The following is a 23,160-nucleotide window of genomic DNA, read 5'->3' on the forward strand; positions in this document are numbered from 1 at the left end:
TGCTCGCTTGGCGTCACTCCAAATTTCGTCCAAAATCTGGAAATGGTCAAGTTTACCATTTGGTTAGTTTCATTCTTTCAATGTTCCAACTTTACACATACTTGCCTACCGAAATTTCGGCAGCATTTCCTCTGTATATACGACATCCCCGAGACTTAGCTCGGCTTACTTTATCAACACAACAACCCAGAGATAACATCCAACAACAACAGACATCAATAGACACTAAATCATACACTATGGCATTATTAGCCCTCTTTCGACACAACGAATCATCTTTCGTTTTAAACTTGCATTTCCAAACAAAACTTATTATTTTCATATCCATTATCCATCAAGATCATTACGACATACCTCGGGGCATCCATACCATATTCACATAATATTCATAAGCTACACAACATTCAACTTTCTATCAAATCACCATTTTTCCGATCTTTTCCTAACTTTCAACATACGAGTTCATAAACACATTTTCATATTCCAAGTTCATTATCATCAATCACAATTTCAAGACATTAGGCTAAAGCGACATACTCTCCGACAACAACTTAACCAACAACTTCTTCGTTTTAGCTTTAACCATTATCCTTCAATCTACTTCACAAAGCCATGACACAATTTGCATACAAACAAAATCAAATTCATATCCCATACTCAACATAGTACCACACGGCCAACATGCTATATTTCCCAACTTCCCCTAATTCATTCCACTTTCCTTTCTAATACAATTTCCACCATACTACAACTAAATTACACAAGAATTCAAGCCATTGAAATCATGCAATTGCATATACATTCTCGGCCAACACACCCTAAATTTCAACACACAAAATTTCCATGTTTTTCATTCATTCACACATACTACAACATACATATATCATTTTTTTAACACAACAAAAGCATGAAATTCTCACCTTTCTTCAAGCCCTTCACTTGGAGGATGAAAATGTTTTCTTGCCACAATATTTATACCAACTTGAAGAGGATCTTGTGCTTAGTACAAATCTCACAAAACTTGGATTTTTAAAGCAAAGATTTGGCTCCAAAAATTTTTTCTTTCTTTTCTTTCTTTTTTCTCTCCAAACCCGAATTGCTCCCTTGTTCTTCTTTTTTTTTTCTTTTGTTCTTGGTTCCTTATTCTTGAAGCTTCTTTATACTTATCCATCATATGGATTTGTCACATGGAAAATTAATAAATCCTTGGGCTTGGGCTAGGTGGTGGCCGGTTGGGCCTCTCCCATTTGGGCCTTGCTTTATTTCATTTTATTGAGCCCACTTTGGCTAATTGTTTTTTTGTAATTCATGGAATAAGTTTCCAAAATTCCAATTTTGCCCTTGGCCACCTTTCGTAATTCCACCCCATTGAATTCATAACTCACACATTCATACCAAGTAGTGTCCAATAGTGGCCTTATTCATCACAAGTCAATTTATCTTGAACTTTCCGAATGATCAAAAATGTTGGATGTAACAATATCTTGTCCTGAAGGCAGTCTTAGGAATATCTGCTTCTCCAATTCTCACCTGATGATAACCCGATCTCAGATCTATCTTGGAAAACCACTTAGCGCCCTGTAACTGATCAACAAATCATCGATTCTGGGAAGAGGATATTTATTCTTTATTGTTACCTTGTTCAACAGTCTGTAGTCGATACACATTCGTAGAGATCCGTCTTTCTTCTTTACGAACATGACTAGTGCTCCCCACGGCGAAGAACTGGGTCTTATAAACCCCTTCTCAAGTAAATCTTTTAGCGGTGTTTTTAGCTCTTTCAGTTCTGCCAGAGCCATTAGATAAGGGGGAATGGAAATAGGCTCGGCGTCTGGTAATACATCGATAGCAAAGTCGATTTCCCTTTCTGGAGGAAGACCTGGAAGTTCATCCGGGAATACATCTGGAAACTCATTTACTACCGGGACAGATTGGAAAACTGGTGGCCTTGCCTCCGTATCATGAACCCGAACTAGATGATAAATATAGCCCTTGGCTATCATCTTTCTCGCCTTGAGGTAGGAAATAAACCTACCCCTAGGCGATGTTGTGTTACCCTTCCATTCAAGTACGGGCTCTCCCAGAAACTGGAATCGAACCATTTTCATCCGGAAATCAACATTAGCATAGCACGAGGCCAACCAATCCATTCCCATAATCGCGTCGATGTCTATCATTTCCAGCTCGATCAAATCGGCTCGAGTCTGGCGGTCACATATCACAACGACACAATTTGTATATACCTTCCTCGCTATTACGGGATCACCAACCGGAGTGAACACCTCGAAAGGTTTAATTGGCTCAGGCTTCACCCCAATACAATCAGCAACATATGGGGTAACATAGGAGAAAGTAGAACCCGGATCAATCAAAGCATATACCTCACGAGAAAATATAGTCAAGGTACATGTGATAACATCGGGGGAGGATTCAAGATCCTGTCGCCCTGCTAAAGCATATACGCGGGGCTGGACAGCGCCGGAAGTAGATGTTCCCCCTCTGCCACTGCCTCTACTTGCTGTAGTCTGGGAAGTCTGTGCTGTCGGACGCACAGAAGAGAAACCCGATGCTGAACCTGTGGGCTGAGTCCCTGCTCTATCTCTCACCGAAGGGTAATCCCTCATTATGTGACCAACTTGCCAGCATGCATAACAAGCATCGGTACCCTGACGACACTGCCCGGAATGTAATTTACCGCACTGGCTACACCGCGATACTGGGGGTCTCCTCTGGCTAAAATGTAGCCGTATGTGAATCGTTATGGAATGTTGTGAATGTGGGATATTTGGAATGTTATGTGGGATGTCCGGGTTGGTATTGAACATATGATTATTGATGTTGGATTGGTTGTATGTAGTTGGTTTGAATGCGAACGAAACGTGGTCTAAATGTTTGAAAGAGATTGTTAACGTTAAGATACATATTGAATTCCCTTGTAGACTAATTGTAGCTCTTGATATCTTGATATAGGATAAGTGTATTTGGGCAGCAAGTACAAGTTAGAATACAACTAAACGCTAAAGGTATGTAAAGCTTATTCCTTCTTTTCTTGGCATGTCCTAGACGTAAGTATGAAATGATATGAACCTTGGGGTAAATTCTATTCTCTAGTTCCATGCATGACTTATGATTCTATATTTCCTTAATGCTATTGTCACGAGCCTACTACATGATTGACTAATGAATGATGTATAGAAGTTCCTACTCTTAAAAGAATGGCATGGATAGAAGTATACTTGATTTTCAAAAGCTACATCATGAAAATTGATACATGTACATGAAAGCTGAAACGTTCCTTGCTATGGCTTATAATGAGAGTTGAAAAGAATTGAATATGATTATTATCCCAATACTTTAGAGCTGGTTAGTTGCTTATCTATTGAGTCTCAAAAGATGCATTTCATATATGTGGTTGCTTATTATTCTGCTCGTGCTTATCGCTATATCCTTCACTGAGTCCCGGGCCAGGACACGTTCTCGTGCGCACATCTACTATATTATTACCGAGTCCCTCATTAAAGGGCCGGGACACGTATATGTTTATGTTTATGATGCTATGACTATATTCACCGAGTCCCTCACTAGAGGGCCGGGACACGTTATATATATATGATGATATGATGATGTGATGATATGATGATATGGAGATGGTGGCCAGGAGGGCATATATATTCCTTATTACCGAGTCCCTTACGAAAGGGCCGGGACACGTCTATGTGCATGTTTATGATACTATGATTTTAATTACCGAGCCTCTCACTAGAGGGCCGGGACACGTATACATGTTATATACAGAATGATTATGCAGCTTTGATTACAAAACACTATATTGACATTGATATGAGAATGATACAGATGAAATATGTTCAAAGGCAAGTCTTTATGAAATTCTGTTAGTTGCATTGAGTCCTATACATCTTATCTTAGTATGAGTCTATCACTATGTTTCATGCTTTACATGCTCAGTACATATTCCGTACTGACCCCCTTTCTTTGGGGGGCTGCGTTCATGCCCGCAGGTACAGACGTTCATTTCGGAGATCCGCCAGCTTAGGACACTTATTCAGCTATTTTGACTGCTCCTTTGTTCCGGAGCCTAGCTTGTGGTATAACTCCCTTATGTTGAATTCATATGAGTTTATTTGGGTACGGCGGGGCCCTGTCCCGCCATATGATACGGTCATTACTCTTAGAGGTCTGTGGACATTTGTGTGGGTCTGTTTATGGTTGTTGACGCGTTTTATGATTATGACATATGTTTGGGGCGTACCCATTCGTAATGGCAGCCTTGTCGGCTTGCATATATATGTATGTTTGGTATGTTGCATATCGTGGGAGCCTTGTCGGCTTGCGTAGGAATATATATATGTTGTTGTTTAAAAATTTTAATTATTCAGGAAACAGGTGCCTACGACATACAAAATTTTGACAGCCTTAAAAATAACACCCTACCTGTTTATACAAATAAGTTCGTGACATGCTAGTGATAAATGATTACAGTTAACAGGCAATAAGAGTGTCCAAATCGGGCACTAGTCACGGCCTACGGGGTTGGGTCGTGACATATGATATGTGGGGACACCGTTGGGGAGGGGGGTGGGAGAGCTGATGTATTCAGTGTCTGTAAATGTGAGTAAAAGATACCGTTTCCTGAAATGTACTGTTTTCTGTGTACGAGAATAAGAAACACCGTGTTCTGAAAAATGGGCTAAGCTTGCATGGTATCCGCCTACTAGGCATACATATGTACAGGTTACTTCTACTCCAGGATGAGCTCTGTATGTCTATTCTGTTATTTTTTATACTCTATATGCAGTTACTATGTTATCATTCATGCCTTACATACTCGGTACACTATTCGTACTGACGTCCCTTCTTGTGGACGCTGTGTTTCATGCCGCGCAGGTCAGCAGTGTTACATCCTGCATTTTATGCCATCGGATAATTCAAGATAATCGCGGGAAGACAACAAGCAATGCAATATTTTAGGTTGTTTGGTACATGAGTTGATTAAGAAGGATTTAGAAGTCAAGATAATGAGAAAGGTCAAGAGCATAAAGGGAAGTTTCAATATGATTCGTGGAAATATGGAGGAAGACGAAGGGTAAATTTTGAAAGTTGGAAAATAATTTTTATGAGATGCAAAACAAAGAAAAAAAATAATAAGTGGGCTTGCTAATTGGGCCAAGGTGGACGGTTAAGGGGTGGGCTTAAGCCCACCAAGGGAGCCTAATGAATATATTAAAAGATGACCAAGTCATCTTAATGTTTATCTTAGTCCATAGAAACTTCAAGAAAAACCAAGAAGAGAGGAGAGAAGAGCAAGTCACGGCCAAGAAGAGATTTGCCAAGAAAAAAATTGATAAAATTCCTTCAAAAATTATTTTCAACCAATTAGAGGGTGCACAACAAGGTGGTGTATTCATTGGAGCAAGAAAACGCAAGTTCTTGAAGCTACAACTTTGGCTAGGAAGAAGGATCAAAGAAGAAGGTAAGAGTTCATTTACTTTGCATGTTATGGATGATTTTGTGTGTTGTAGCATGTTAGAAGTGGATGAAACTCATGGAGAAGGAAATTATGATGAAGCCGTGAGGTGTGGAACATGTACTTGTGTGTAGAAAATTATGTTCTAATTAATTTGTCTAGTGTTGGTTGTTAGTGTTGTGAATACCATGTTGACAATTGAAGTTGCATCATTTTGGAGAAATTGTAGTTGTGTGTCTAATGGTGGCCGAATATGGTGATGTGAGTAGGACAATCGGATTGATTTTTATGCGGTGTTCTAATTGTGTCGTTATGCATTCCATAATGATAACGAAGTTATAGTCGTTGTGGAAGCGACAAAGAAGTGAATTTGACGTTAGCTTAAATTCTTATATTTGAATAAATTATGTCGTGAATGTGTAAAATGATGGTGAAGTCCATAAATGTGGAAGAAAGTAATGTGTGGTCGTATTTGATAATATTGTGAGATTCGGGTGGAAGTGTGGATAAAGTGGGTTGTTTGAACATTGTGTAAATTGAAAATAATGTTCTTGTATGGAAGATAATGTTGTTAGTATGGTGTTGTTGGTACATGAATTATAATGTTGTTAATGTTATTATTGGAGTTGGAAGGTTTTGAAAGAGGTAGTATATTGATTGAGTTGATATAATGTAACTTGGATTGAATATGGAAATTGTTAGTATGGTTGTTGATATTGTGTTGTTAGTTTGGCCGGGTTAAATTCCCGGATTGTGTTTGATGAGAATTTGACCAAGTTAAATGTCGAGGATGGTATATTTACAGAGGAAATGCTGCCAAAATTTCGGTAGCAAAGTGCTTCATTAAGATTCAAATTCAAAGTACACTAATGAAAGTTTTGGTAAACTTGACCAATTTGCAGATTTTGACGAGATTGTGTCGTGAATTCGGAGTAGCAAAGGACGCGGAAAGAGGTATGTAAGGCTTCACCCTTCTTTCTATGGCATGTCTTAAATATAATAAGTCGGGTACGAGCCTCGGGAACAACCCTATTCCTTGGAATCCGCACCTAAAGTTTCTTCCATTTCCTTCAGTAGAATTGAATAAGAAAATGTGCAAAATGTTGGAAACACCCCTCACACCCTAGAACTTGCATAAATAGGACCCGATTACCCTAAAACCCTCACAAGTAACACCATGACATGTAACACCTATAAACCATGAACGCTACCTCATTCGGCCCGAGGTGGGCCCCACTGCCCCGGAATTTCTTTATACCCCCGTTTGACCTACCTTGAAGTGGAACCCAAAAGAAAACCTTTACCCCCTATCCCGCTACTAAATAACGAACATTATAACTATTCCCATGGGAGTACTTCTATGCCAATAACGATAACGACGACGCTAAGAAAAGAGAACATGCCTATGACAAATACGATCAGCATGACCCGCGACTAAGATTTCTATGCTAAGGATTGAATATGAATATGAAAGGTGATAACCTATTTCTTAAACTTTATTTCCACTTCCTAGCTATGACACCACTCCTTAATGATTTCAAAGCTCACGAATCGACATCTATGATGCCCATAATTGTATTCCCTGTTTACTTCTAATTCTATTTCCCGTTGTTAGTCTTGCCTTAAAAATACTTGTTCCTTCAAGGAGAGATACAGCGACCATGATTGTTCCGTAATATAATCGGAGTTCACCGACCGTACGTCACTCCGACAAATACGTGATTTTTCCTTTGGCCCCCTTGCGTGCTTGTATGATATATATATATATATAGATAGATAGATATAAAACATGTATACGTACATAAGATGTGTGTATGCTTAGGAAATATAAACATGATGTATGTACACGTATACGGGGAAGATGGGAATAAGGGCAGAGCGTTATACACGCATTTCCATCTGATTAGTTGGCATTACATGACATGATATCGTCCCGGACGCGGGATGCCCGGACGCGGGATTTACATTTATGGCTAAATGGATCGGCTGCCGACGCCTCGGCAATATGACATATCCTATTTTTTTATATATAAAGAAACAAGAAAAGATTTTCAAAGGAAAGCTATGCTATGATATACTATGATACGCTACGCTATGATATGATATACTATGATACGCTATACTATGATAAGATATGTATGACAAGCTATGCTGCGATATGATATACCAGGATACTCCAGGCTATGATACGATATACCATAATAATACACGATAGGACACGACCTGATATGCCACGTTAGGATACGATAGGGCGCAGTAGGACATGATACGATATAATATAAGTTCTATCTTCTACGTTCATGGAGAGGGAGCGTTTCAAAGAAAAAGGGGGGAAAAGACAAGTCATGCACGGTAGCCGCCCAAAAGGGGCCTTCCTAGGCACAGGTTATTTCTTGCTTTTTTTTTTATTTGTCCTATGACTTCATGATATTATTAACTGCACGCTATGCTACTGCCTGTATTATTTTCCATGCCTTACATACTCGGTACACTATTCGTACTGACGTCCCTTCTTGTGGACGTTGCGTTTCATGCCGCGCAGGTCAGCAGGTAGGCGGTTCTGATCTCTAGGAGTTCCATCAGCAGTATTTGGCAGCGCTCCAGTTGTCTCGGAGCCCAGTCTTTTGGTACTACTATTTTGTGTATATATTCGGGCTCGGCTGTACGCAGCCCTTTCCATGTATATGTATGCTATGTCTAGAGGCTCGTAGACAGATGTGTATAGTTGGAAGTTTTGTATTCCAGATTACTCGCGTCTATGTATAACGTGCTAACGAAGTTTACTAGTCCAGGTTATACCTATGCTATTGATGTAAATGTTTAGTAACGAAAAAAAAAATATATCTATGGTAATATGATAGATAAGGGGTGCTCGGTACAAGTATCGGGTACTCGTCACGGCCCCTAGTCGGGTCGTGACAAGCAGGTAGACGGACCTGATTTCTAGAAGTTCTATCAGCTGTTATCGGCAGCGCTCCAGTTGTCCCGGAGCCTCAGTTCTTGGTACTATTTTGTGTATATATGTTCGGGCACGGCAGTACTCGGCCCTTCCTATGTATATGTATACTATGTTTAGAGGCTCGTAGACAGATATGTACAGTTAGATGTCTTGTACTTTTGCTGGTCCTCGTTGTTGTATAAAGTGCAAACCGAGTTTGTTAGCCTATGTTTATAACTATGCTACTAGTGTTAATGGTAAGTAGAACAGAGAAAAAAAATGGTGCAGTTCATACGGCCCACTTAGTAACAAGAATACGATACCAGATAGGGGGGGTGCTTGGTACAAGTATCGGGTACTCGTCACGGCCCCTAGTTGGGTCGTGACAGAAAATCATGCAAATGTTATGTGTTGTGTGTGGGCCGTGTGGGTGTGTTGTGTGTGTGTGGCCGTGTGGTGTGATTTGACGGAGGAAAGATGAATTAATTTTATGTAGCATGTTAGTTGTGTTGTTGTGGCCTTTATGATGTAAATACAGGTTTAATGGTTCAAGTCGACATTGAAATTTGTTGTGGGTTGTTGTAGGAAATTAATGTGATTTTAATATGGTATTATGAAATCGTGAAAGTGAAGTTGCTAAAGTGTGAATTGTTGTTGTTGTTTATGAATTTGGAAGAAGAAAATGCGACGTTGTAGTTTTGTTGCAATTGTAGAGATTTCGGGTGGAGTATGGTGTGTTGGTGGAATTGTTTGAAAATTGTATAAGTTGGTTGAAATGTTCTTGAATTGTGTTTGAATGATCTTGGATTAGTAATGAATATGTGAGCGTTGATATTGGCTTGAATGTACGTAGTTGAATTGAATGTGATAAGCTACGTAGAAATGAAGGTTACTAATGTTAGAATGCAATTTAAATTGATGGTTGATGTTGTTAGTATGGTTGTTGGTATTGTTGGTATGGTTGTTGATAAATTTGGCCGAGTTAAATTCTCGGGGATGTTGAATTTACAGGGGAGATGCTGCCGAAATATCTGTAGACAAGAACTAGTTAGAATTGAATTTCTAGGTACTTGTAGCTAATGTTTGGTAATTGATAACGTTATTTTAGATAGTGGGGAGCCCGAGACTTGAGTTGCAATTAGCTTAGGAGGAGAGCGAGGTATGTAAAGCCTACCTTTCCTTCTTTTGGCATGACCTTTATGGAATGAACGAATAACGTATATGTATGTTTCTAAAGAAAATCCTATTCTTAGAGCCACTAGGATGGCTAATATCTTTGACTTCCATAAGCTATTCCATATGGCTTGATACGTATTTATGATGTTCGAAGATTCTAGTTGTTATGGTTCCGAATGTTGTTTGAAAGAAAATCGAGATGACTAAAGTCTTTGATGAATATTTGATACGTAAATATGGTCCTAAAGCCTCCATTTCACTCGATCCATAATGTTATTCGAAAGTTACCTAATATGAATGATTCTTGAATTTCCAAATATGGCTTATGAAATATTTTTAGAAGGTTCTGTACTTCAAAAGCTCATAACTTTCGTATACTAATTCCGATTGACTCGATACTTGTTTCTGAGCTTTCTGATATCGATATATATATATATTTATTCATTGAGTCTTGGAATCTATTTACTTATATGCATATGGTTTTCTCATTACTCTGCTCGTGCATACTACTACTACATCGTTCATCGGGTCCTGGGCCGGTTTTGTGATCGTGCGCACTATGTTATATTCGGCAGTATGATGTGTTACGGTTCCCGAGTTCCTCGCCATAGGGCCGGGTACCGCTTATATACGGCGTTATGATGTGATATGGCATATGATGTGTTCTGATGTTGTGATATGTTATGATGATACGATATGTTCGGGGATTGTACGGAGATTTGAAACCTTCTAGAGTATGATGTGTTGTGGCGCCAGCGTCGGAGTGGCGACCACGTTCCTGAGCCCTATGCATGATTTTTATTTGCATTATTTATGATTTCAGCACAAGTTTTGATATACTAATTCTGTATCCATTTTCCGTACTTCTCACTTCAGTTCTGATTTGAATTACTGTATTCCATGCTTTACATACTCAGTACATATTTCGTACTGACCCCCTTTTTTTCGGGGGCTGCGTTTCATGCCCGCAGGTGCAGACGTTCGTTCTGGTGACCCGCCAGTGTAGGATACTTATTCTGCTATTTGGAGTACTCCTTTGATCCGGAGCCCATATTTTTGGTACATATCTTTTGTTGTACATGTTTCTGTAGATATGACTATTTGGGGTACGACAGGCCCCTGTCCCATCATATGTTTCTGTTATGGTTTGTAGAGGCCTGTAGACATATATATGGGTCATGGGTCATGGGTCGTGTTTGTTCGATTATGTCTGTGACTTGTGCCTTAAGCGGTCCTGTTTGCTATTATGGCCAAAACGGCCCATATGTTTGTATATGTATGTATATTCGGGCGATGTGCATTCCGCCAGCCTGCCGGCTTTTGTATGATATTTCTGTCACAGGTGACCGCTTAAGATGACGTCTGTTCTCAGTATCTATGCAAAATAACGTATGTTAAATTTGAATAAGTCTTTGATATGTCGATTTGGTAAGCGAATGGGTTTGGGTGTCCAATTAGGACACTAGTCACGGCCCACGGGGCTGGGTCGTGACACATATTATAGGGGAAACTCTGGGAATTTTTTTTATAGAATCCCCGAGGGCTTAACATTCGAGGACGAATGTTCTTAAGGGGAGAAGAATGTTACACCTCGAAAAATTTCCCGTTGATGCACAGTGAATGGGCTAGCGAAGAACGAGAAGTGCATGGTGTTTCAAGAAGTAAATAACGACATTTTATGACCCTAAGTAAGATTTCAAAGACATCCGATGTTAGACAAGAAAGTTGCCAAGAGAAGGCAAGGCATACGATAGGTATCGGTCGAGAATTATGAGTAACAAGTTGATGATGGCTTAATGATGTTTTGGGGAAGAGTTATAATGTCCCTTAGATTTTTAATGAAGTGTTGAACAAGTGTTAAGAAGATCCCATAAGGATTAGAGATCAGACGAAGTAGCGGGAACAAGTTCAGTGAACTGATGGGTTATACGGCTCATTATACGGACCGTATAACGGACCGCAGAACCATCACAGTGAAGATCACTCACTGGACAGTTATACGGACCGTATAAAATTATACGGCCCGTATAATAGACCGTATAATGGTCACAGAAGTGAGTCGATGAAAGGTCCATTTCACGGTTCCTTATACGGACCGTATAAATTTATATGGCCCATATAATGGACCGTATAATGTCCCCGACAGATCAGATTTTGGGTTATTAAAAAGGGGACTAAGTTTATTATTTCATTTCCTCCTTTCACCCCTTCTCTCTAAATCATCTCTCTACATTTATTTCACACAAATTCAAGAGATATTAGTGATCATCTACATCAAGCTAAGTGGATCAAGTGTAAGGAACCCATTAAAGTTCATCCAAAGTGAGAAATCCAAGTGAAGGTGAAACTAGGGTTTTTCTCAAGTGAAGTGTTTGCACCCAAGTTTCATTCCTACACCATCTAAGGTAAGTTTTATGACATTTCCTTGTTGTTTAAGATATTTGAAAGTTGAAACACTTGGATTATATGAGAAAGAGGAAATGGGTCATGAATGTGTGAATAGTGTCACTTTTGAGTAAATGTTTGGATTGAGTTATGACTCTTGATACATTATGATTTTAATCATGTTATAAATGACGTTGAGAACGTGGAATAGATTTTGTATATGAATGAACGAAATTGTGTGATATGACCATGAATATGGATGAATTCGGGTGAAATGAGAAGTAAGGATAATGTAGGTGAATAAAGGCTATTGTGATGATATTGTGAATATTATTATTGATGTTTGGGAGTTGATATACGCTATGGAGGAATGTCGTATAAATAAGGGAGACGCTGTCCAATTCTCTCTAGTTTTAGTCATGTATGCTAGCTATCGACTTCTAATGATAGTATGACTTTAATGAAGGTAGAAACGCGAGCGTTGAAGGAGAACGTGCAAGTGGTAAATAGTTGAACGGAAAGGTATGTAAGGCTAACCCTTCTTTCATAAGGCATGGTTCTTTGGCCAAACATCTAAATCTTCTATAAGTCTATGATGTCTTTCAAATGATTCGATCTTCCGAGCTAGTAAGCTCATGATTCTTGATATGCTACGATTGTACTAAGTTCCTCATATGACGAGTAAACCTATAAAGATAGATGTAATGAATGACGATAATAGCGATAAGGATATTGATGACAACTATAATGGTGATAGTGATGACGCCAACGATGATGATGATGATAGTGACGTTAATAATAAAGATGCTTATGAGCTATTATGTATATGTATCTATGTATGACTATGATGGAACCCCAAGCTTATAAGGCCGGGTAGAGTATGTACATAATTATGTAACGCGCGCACATCTCTGCAGAGAGTACGGGTAACCCTGAAGCCTTGGTAGGGCCAGGTAGATATAACCCTGAAGCCTTGGTAAGGCCAGGTATGTGCAACCTTGAGCCTTGGCTGGCCAAGTATGTATGAAACACCGATCCTTCATGGTCGGGTATGCTATGCAAATGCTATGCATATGATATGATTATGTGTATGATATAGATATGAGTATGAATACGAATATGATATGAATATGAATAAGATTATGTATATGAATACGGAGATGAACGCAATGTAAATGAGTATGGATATGAGAACGGACACGGATACGGATACGGATGTATGTATACGATTACGCATTAGAAATGGAAAGTCCCTACGAAAGGCAAGTAAGTGCTTATGACGATGATATTACTATCTCCCATCCTATGCTATTTCTTATGTTGTATATTATGCTCGTATGTCGATATTGATCATGCTTTACATACTTAGTAAATTCTTCGTACTGACGTCCTTTTGTTGGTGGACGCTGCGTCATGCCCGCAGGTTCACAGGGAGACATACTTGATCCATAGCTACATTCTCCGGGACTACATAGCGGAGCTCCATTTCATTCGGAGCTATAGCTTTTCGGTACTTCTTCTTTTGTGTACATAATTATAGGCACAGCGGAGTCCAGTCCCGCCTATATGATATGTTATACTCTTCTTAGAGGCTCGTAGACATGTGTATATGGTTAGATGTGTTTGGACTTGTTGGCCTGTATTTTGTATATCATTTTGTTTAGCCTTGTCGGCTTATATACGTTGATATGGCATGCATGCCTATGATGATATAAAGATGTTGTCCAATGGGACTAGCATGATGGACGAATAGAAATATATGTTTTATTATGTGGCTCAACTAGATGTAAGTGTAAGTGTAAGTGTAAGCCAAGGGGTGCCCGGGTGGGCTAGCACCAGTTGCCCGTCGCGGCCCCAGTCGGGTCGTGACATACCTTATCTTATATTACTCCATATGCTACTGGTCGTATTGGGGTGAAACTTGAGCCAATTAAACCTTTTGAGGTATCTACTCCGGTTGGTGATCCCGTGATAGCTTGACAAGTGTATAAAAATTGTGTAATTGTGATATGCGACCACCGGACTAAACCTAATTTAATTAAGCTGGAAATGTTAGATTTCGATGTGATTATGTGTATGGATTGGTTGGCCTCATGTTATGATAATGTTGATTGCCGAATGAAAGTAGTTCGATTTCAATTCCCGGGAGAGCCCGTGCTTGAATTGAAGGGTAATACAGCATATCCGAGAGGTAGGTTTATTTCCTACCTTAAGGCGAGAAAGATGATGGCTAAGGGTTATATTTATCACTTAGTCCGAGTTCATGACACCGAAGCAAAGCCTCCAACTTTCCAATCCGTTCCGGTAGTGAATGAATTTTCGGATGTATTTCCAGATTACCTCCCAAGCCTTCCTCCGGAAAGAGAGATTGATTTTTCCATTGTCGTGTTGCCGGACACCAAGCCTATTTCTATTCCTCCTTACCGAATGGCTCCGGCAGAATTGAAAGAATTAAAGGCACAGTTGAAAGATTTGTTCGAGAAGGGGTTTATTAGACCCAATTCATCACCGTGGGGAGCACTAATCTTATTCGTGAGAAACAAAGATGGTTCCTTACGAATGTGTATCGATTATAGGCAGTTGAATAAGGTGACGATAAAGAATAAATATCCTCTCCCAAGGATTGATGATTTGTTTGATCAACTACAGGGGGCCAAGTGGTTTTCCAAGATAGACTTGAGGTCGGCTTATCACCAAGTGAGAGTTAGAGAAGAAGATATTCCTAAAACAGCTTTCAGAACGAGATATGACCATTATGAATTCCAGGTGATGTCGTTTGGGTTGACTAATGCTCCGGCAGTGTTCATGAATTTGATGAATAATGTATTCAGGCCTCTCTTGGATCTATTCGTAATAGTATTCATTGTCGATATTCTGGTATACTCTTGCACAGAATCAAAACATGCAGATCATTTACGTATTGTTCTTGGAATTCTTCAAACCCGAGAATTGTATGCAAAATTTTCAAAGTGCGAGTTTTGGCTGAATTTTGTGACATTTCTTGGTCATGTTATTTCGAATGATGGCATTCGAGTTGATACTCAGAAAATTGAAGCTGTGAAGGCTTGGCCAAGGCCTACGACGCCTACAGAAGTCCGTAGTTTCTGGGATTGGCAGTGTACTATAGAAGGTTCGTAGAGGGATTTTCCTCTATTTCAGCCCCATTGATGAAACTAATCCAAAAGTCAGTTAAATTTCAATGGAATGATGCTTGTGAACACAATTTCCAAGAGTTGAAGGACAGATTAACCTCAGCCCCAGTCTTGACACTCCCAGAAGGGCCAGATGGCTAAGTTGTATATTGTGATGCTTCCGGTGTTGGGTTAGCATGTGTGTTAATGCAGCACGGTAAAGTCATCGCTTATGCTTCGAGATAGCTGCGCAAACATGAAAACAACTACCCAACTCATGATCTCGAATTGGCCGCAGTTATTCATGCATTAAAAATGTGGAGTCATTACTTGTATGGTGTGCATATCGATATCTATACAGATCACAAGAGTCATCAATACATTTTCAAACAGAAGGAATTGAATCTGCGGCAGTGGCGGTGGTTAGAATTATTGAAAGATTATGATGTTAGTATTTTATACCACCCCGAAAGAGCAAACGTAGTAGCTGATGCGCTTAGCCGCCGATCAATGGGCAGCCTATGTGAAGTTCCTCTGGAAAAGAAAAGAATTGTTTCATGAGCTCCCCCAACTAGCTAATCTTGGAGTACGCGTGATTGATTCAGGTAGTGCAGGGATTGGTATTAATGATCCCAAAATTTCATCCCTGAATTTGGAAGTAAAAGAGCGTCAAGGTGAAGATCCTCAGTTGAGCTATTATAGAGACGCACTTCGTGGAAAAGAGAAGTCTCCATTTGAAACTTCTATGGACGGAATTCTTAGATACCGAGGCAGGCTATGTGTTCCGAACGCTGCAGAATTGGGCCGTCGAATCCTAGAAGAAGCTCATTATTCTCAGTATTCTATTCACCCAGGTGCAACAAAGATGTATCATGATCACAAATTGATATATTGCTGGGATGGCATGAAAAGAGACATGGAAGAATTTGTAGCTCAATGTCCAAATTGCCAGCAAGTGAAAATTGAACATCAAAAGCCAGGAGGATTATTGCAGGAAATGGAGATTCCTATTTGGAAATGGGAAGTGATCAACATGGATTTTATTGTGGGGTTACCCCATTCCCGAGGCAGGTATGATTCCATATGGGTGATCGTGGACAGACTCACGAAAGCGGCTCATTTTCTTCCAGTGAGAACCACATATTCAGCAGAAGATCATGCAAGGTTGTATCTCAAGGAGATTGTGCGACTCCATGGTATTCCGATATCCATTATCACAGATAGAGGAGCGCAATTTACAGCCAAATTTTGGAAATCCTTCCAAGAAGGTTTAGGAACTCAAGTGAAGCTTAGCACGACATTTCATCCGCAGACTGATGGACAAGTCGAACGTACCATTCAGACCTTAGAGGATATGCTAAGAGCATGTGTTCTAGATTTTGGTGGTAGTTGGGATGACCACTTACCTCTAATTGAGTTTGCATACAACAATAGCTACCATTCCAGTATCCAAATGGCTCCGTATGAAGCTTTATATGGAAGGAAGTGTAGGTCCCCAATTGGATGGTTTGAAATAGGAGAAGTACAGCTAATAGGCCCTGAGTTAATTCAACAAGCAGTAGAGAAATTCAAGGTGATCCGAGATCGATTATTGATAGCCCAAAGCCGCCAAAAATCTTATGCGGACAATCGCCGGCGAGACTTAGAATTTCAAGTTGATGATTGGGTATTCTTGAAGGTGTCACCGATGAAAGGTGTGATGAGGTTCGGCAAGAAAGGTGTCACAACCCAGCTAGGGGCTGCGACGGGTACCCGGGGCTAACCACCGAGCACCGCTCGTTCTACTACTCATCATGCTCATTAACTACTCTTTTATTGATTTTTATACAAAAATCATAAGAAAGTCATGTTTCATTTGTAAACATAAATAGTTCCATATACATAAGCCCTTTAGGCTATCAAAATAATATATACAATTATGCCATAGTGACCCTGTCAGACCACATAACCCACACTGTGTATCTACGAGCCTCTACTGAAGTACAAAACGCATAGACGGGACGGGACCCCCGTCGAGCCAAACATATACACAAAAGAATGATCAAGCACCTCCGGAACAAAGGAGTGCTTTCAATCGGCCAACAACTTCGACGAGTCTGGCTCAAGCTCGCCTCCCTGTCTACCTGTGGGCATGAACACAATGTCCAAAGAAAACGGACGTCAGTATGAATATTGTACTGAGTATGTAAGACAAGAATGAAATAAATATTATAGGAGGATCATGAGCCATAAGAGAAAGATATAACCTGCAAGAGTGTCATAAGCTAATACATTTCATACATATATCATATTTTACATAATCATGGTACATGTATTATCACATCACATATCTCGTCACATTACATATCTCGTCGTTATCCCGCGTCCGGGTAACCATCATATGTCGCCCACTAGTGGTGATCATGCCCGTCCCTCTAGGCTCGGTGTAACATCGCAGCCCTCCTTAGCGGTGACATGCCCGGCCATCTAGGCACAGTGGAACCATAGGCAGCCCACCTTAGGGGGGAGAATGTTACACCTCAGAAATTTCTCCGTACTTGTGTGATGAGTAGAACAACGAAAGGCTTGGGTGCATGATGTTTTGTTAAGTCAGGAATGGCAAATTATGAATTTTTGGAAATAAGAAAGTGGCAGAGAATTTTCAGCTCAGTGGTCGTAAAGGGCACTATACGGCCCGTAAAGTGATTTACGGACCGTATAGTGCAATCGTCCTCCAGCTGTCCAAAAATTTCAAGTTCTGTCAAAGTGTTGAAAGGGCTAAAAACGACTTGGAGGACGGCCCGTAAACTGGTTTACGGACCGTATACCTCGGTCGTAAACTGCCATGTCCCTTAGCCAAACTTTTCTGTTTTTGGAATGCTTAAAAACGATCGCGGAGGACGGACCGTAAACCACAATACGGTCCGTAAACTGTGGTTTATGACCACTGTTCATCCCGACAATTTTTCATTAAAGATCAGTTTTGTGATTATTAAAAGGAACTTAGGCTTCATTTCATTTCATTTCATTTTTCTTCCATACAACTCAAGAATGCTCTAGAACTCTCCAAATATTTCCTCCATAAGAATTCAAGAGAATCAAAGGGAACATCAATATCAACACCACTAAATTCATGAAAACAAGTGTAAGAACACATCAAAGGATCATCTAAGTCAAGAAATCCTTAAAGGGGTGGAACTAGGGTTTTGGCTAAGTGAAGTATTTCAACTCAAGGCCTGTTCAATCATCAGTTAAGGTATGTTTCATGATTATACCACGTGATTCAAGGTATTGGAATTCTTAGATACTTAAAATGTAAAAGAACATAGGAATGGGTCATTATTGAGTGAATAGTGACATAAATGAATGGTAGTGGAATTGAATTGTCACACCCCGACATTTCGAGGGTGTGATGGGCACCCGACCTTACTTAGGGCCGAGCGAACCCTCAGACTCCTGCTACACAGAAAATCACATCGAACTTTCTAAATCGGATAAGGTAAAACGCATAGTAAATTTTTTAAATTTTTTTTTTTTGAAATATTCTTTCAAATCAAACAAATACATATAATCATACAGAATCCAGTACATAACTCAGACCTACATATCGGCTGATGGAGCCGCTTACATACAAACAACCAATACTCACGAATAGAATCATAATCGTATCGGGCAGACCGAGGCGTAACAGACAGAATCAAAATCCAGACGGACAGACAAAATCATACTCCAGACGGGCAGATAGAATCATATTTCAGACGAACAGGAAGAATCAGATTCCCGACGGATAGACAGAATCACATTTCAGATGGACAGACAGAATCAGATTTCAGGCGGATAGACAGAATCATAATCCAGAGTTATATAGAGTCATATGCCATATCAGAACGCCGTAGCGTATCGGATCAGATGTTGCCACCTGTGAATCATATGATGTTTACAAAGAGTGTGCCACCTCGAGCTCAGCCCAGTACAGTGGTCACACCATACACAAACATATCGTATCAAATCATATCAGCTCATATCAGAATACGCGTCTACAAGGGGTATGCCACCTCGAGCTCGGCCCAGTACAGTGGTCATCCCATGCAGAAACTGCCCGTTTTTCCCGCTCGAGCTCTGCCCAGTACACGGGTCACGGACCAGTCTCGGGAGCTCGAGCTCCGCCCAGTACACTCCCAACGCGTCTGCCTGGTATCAAATCACACAGCGCAGAAACTATCCGCTTTGGGGATCGAGCTCAGCCCAGACCACCCCTCACGGTTTTATTTCAGAACACCATAGGCAATACAGGGAAATAGCGCACGACAGCATAGCTTGGTCCGGCTTAGTGAATAGATATGGTAAGGCTTGCACGAATGGAATAGTGAGAGACCAGACACCCATAAACACAGACTCGATAAATACAAACACTTATTGCCATTTGAGGATTATAGACGTATTTCGGAACGATCAGAATTGATACGTGATATTTACGGATACGTTTACCACAGAATCGTTATGAACGTTTCAAAACAGATTTCAATCGACGGATCAGTTCAAGCAATCGGACAGTAGTCATAAGGCACATACATAACTTTTTGGATGGCACGATGGAATGTATTAACACACAACGTCTGGAGTCATTTTATATGTCCAAGCATTTTATAAGGCTTGTGAGAGTGATTCAACATACTATCAGAATATTCGTAACGGATTACTCGATCAAGATGTTCATATCCGAATACTCATATCAAAATAGCTCTAACGGAGTGCCTGTATCGGAACACCTATACTCGGATACTCGTATCAATAGGAGGGCATACGGTCGGATTGTCATGATTCGTGCGATCAATAACCGGCCCAGGGACCTATGAGCGATATCAAATTAATGGGCACGAGTGGAGTCATGAACGACTAATGCAACTTACGGATCGGAATAGCTATAGGGCCCAATATAGTCATGTGTCGGCCCGTTAATCCAACTAGTCTGAACAAGTGGTCAACACGGGGTTTATTTCACAAAAGTTCTCCCAAAATTATGTTTATATTTCAAAATGTAATTTAGAATGTCGAAATACCCTTCTTTTTTTTTATAAGCTTGATAAAATCATAGGTTGGCCCAATAGTCAAAATAATTCGGATAATTTGTCATGACCCAACCCCGTGGGCCGCGACTGGTGCCCTACTTAGGCACCCCAAACAAACTCACGACCCGATCATCGAATTCAAACTCAATCAAACTCAGCATACGCTATCCGAACTAGAAATGAGAAACAGACGCCAGACACAAACATTTATCGAACATTTATCTTAAGCGGTCGCCCGTTCAGATTAGTCAAATCAAAATTAGAAAGGTGGCGGAATATACGTCGCCTAAATGCACACACACACATCAGAAAGGGGCGGAATGTACATCGCCCAAATGCACACACACACATACAAACTCAGAGGCCGACTTGGCCATAGTAGCGTACGGGCCGCTTAAGATCGCAAAACAGACTCACATACAAACACACCGGACCCACGACCCACAAATCTGACTACAGGCCTCTAAACAAAACAGAACAAATGAACAAATGACGGGACAGGGCCCCGCCGTACCCACACATCCACAATTGTACCGAACACACACATACAACAGAAGATATGTACCAAAAGTAGGCTCCGGATCAAGGGGAGCTCTCCAACACAGCAGAATGAGTAGCCTAAACTGGAGGACCACCCAAACGAGCTTCTGTACCTGCGGGCATGAAACACAGCCCCCGAAGAAACGGGGTCAGTACGGGAGAAGTACTGAGTATGTAAAGCAGAAGGTACAGAAATCACAAACACAGCTGGAGTCAGAAAAAAACAAACACACCGTCAACGTAAACAAAGCAGACCTGTGCGGGAGGCGAACGTACAAATGCAATCAAATCATGTATAGGGTTTAGGAACGTGGTCACCCCCCGACGCTGGAGCCACAACACATCATAACTCCAGAAGTTTTCAAATCTCCGTACAGTCTCCAGACACATCATATCACACACACATCACATCATCAGAACATATCAAATGCCATATCACATCATAACTCCATAAACGGTAACCGGCCCTATGGCGAGGCCTCAGAAACCATAACACATCATGACTCCCGAATATGTTATAGCGCGCACGATCACAAAGTCGGCCCGGGTACCGACGAACGAAATCATAGCAGACAGCACGAACAGAGTAGTGCAGAAACCATATGCATATCAAAAATAATTTACCGGACTCAACATATAGTTTACATATAGGTATATACCGAAGCCAGAAGGCTCGGAGTAGGAATCGGATTAAGCAAAATTTGCGGGTAAAAGGTACGAAGTTCCAAACTGCCAAATCTTTAGAGAAAACTGTTTATAGGTCATTTTTCCGAAAATCTCACATCATTCAAAGTACAAAACGTTCACTAATGGCATAGGGAGTTTCAAACGCAGCATTGAGTCATAAACAAACGATCGCTGATCATAACGGACGCAATCGAACCAAACAAACCGAATAAGGGGAGCCTCGGGGCTCGCGGGCCCACCTCGAGTCAAATTGAGGCGGCGGACGCAAATCACAGACTTTAGGCTCCCTAGAGCCATCTACGAAAGTTTCGGAGGGTTTCGGACACAACAGCAAAAGTTATGACGATTCGAACATTCTTTGGACCAAATGCAACAAAAGGGTTCAATTGCGCTGGATGAATAGTACCCAAACTTGAACCTAAATTTCCAAGAGCAGAGCTACCCCCGAGATTCCGATCTTAACCTAGTATGACTAGGACATGCCAAAAGAATAATAGGTAGGCTTTACATACCTGGTTGGCGCCTTACGCTCGTCAAATCGCGATTCCCGTTTCGTCCGAAAACTGCAAATGGTCACTTTTACCAGTTACTATTCATGAGAGTTAGCATTTTCATCTTTGGGGCTATACTTGGCTACCGAAATTTCGGCAGCATTTCCCCTATAAATCTAACATCCCCGAGACTTGGCTCGGCTCAAAATACAACAACAACAACAACAATCCCAAACATCATTACACAATACAAACCACAATCAACCACACTAACTTCAAAATTGCACCTTATTACATAAGTTGGTAATTCTATATTCAAACTTCAAAATTCTTAATCTATTTCCACACTAGTCTATTCATTCACTCATTCACAATTATTCAAACACACCACCAACAATTTCCAAACCACATACAAACTTCCCCAAAGTTCATTACTTTCCATATTTCATTCAAAACACCAAAAGTTACGACGAACATTCTAACTTGCGTCGTTTCATTCCGAATTCATTATCATCAACCATAAATCATATTTAAAGTCCTTAATATCATAAATATACTATGATATACACAAATATACCAAAGGTATACACTTTCCGATAACGTCCGAAATCATTTTCTAACACCAAATTAATTCTCCAAACATTCATTTACGTTATAAAGGCCATGACGACACAACTAACAACCTTAAACGAAATCAATTCACACTTGTTTTCCCATCTAAGGCACACGGCCAAACACACCCTTTTTCACACACACACGCCATGCACAAACACGACCCCATCCCATAATCTTCATGCCAATCCAATTACTAACACACACATATCCATTTCATAACATTAAAACATAAAAATCTTACCTTGTTCTTAAGATTCCGATTCGCCGCAAACGTCGCCCTTTCGTCAAACTAATTGTACCACAACGAAGACCACCTCGAGCTCATCAATCATTCAAAAGAGACTAGGTGTGTGGATTAGAAACAAAGGCCAAGAATTTTTTTTTTTCTAACTAGGTTCTGCCGAGAGCCCTTCAATGGGTGTTCTTCAATTTTTTTTTTGTTCTAGATAATTACCAATTACAAGGTGATAGCACATGACCTCAAGAAAATGGGCTTGGACCTTGCCCCCTTGGCCGGCTACTACACCATCTTGGGCCTCAATTTTTTTGTTGTCCAATCTTGGCCCAATTCATTAAGAGTCCCGTTTTGTAATTCCCGAAACTAATTTCCGAAATTCCAAGTTTACCCTCGGCCTTTCCCAATGTCTTAACATCAATGATTCCA

The sequence above is a fragment of the Lycium barbarum genome, chromosome 8 (genome assembly GCF_019175385.1).
Source record: "Lycium barbarum isolate Lr01 chromosome 8, ASM1917538v2, whole genome shotgun sequence".
Classification (NCBI taxonomy): Eukaryota; Viridiplantae; Streptophyta; class Magnoliopsida; order Solanales; family Solanaceae; genus Lycium; species Lycium barbarum.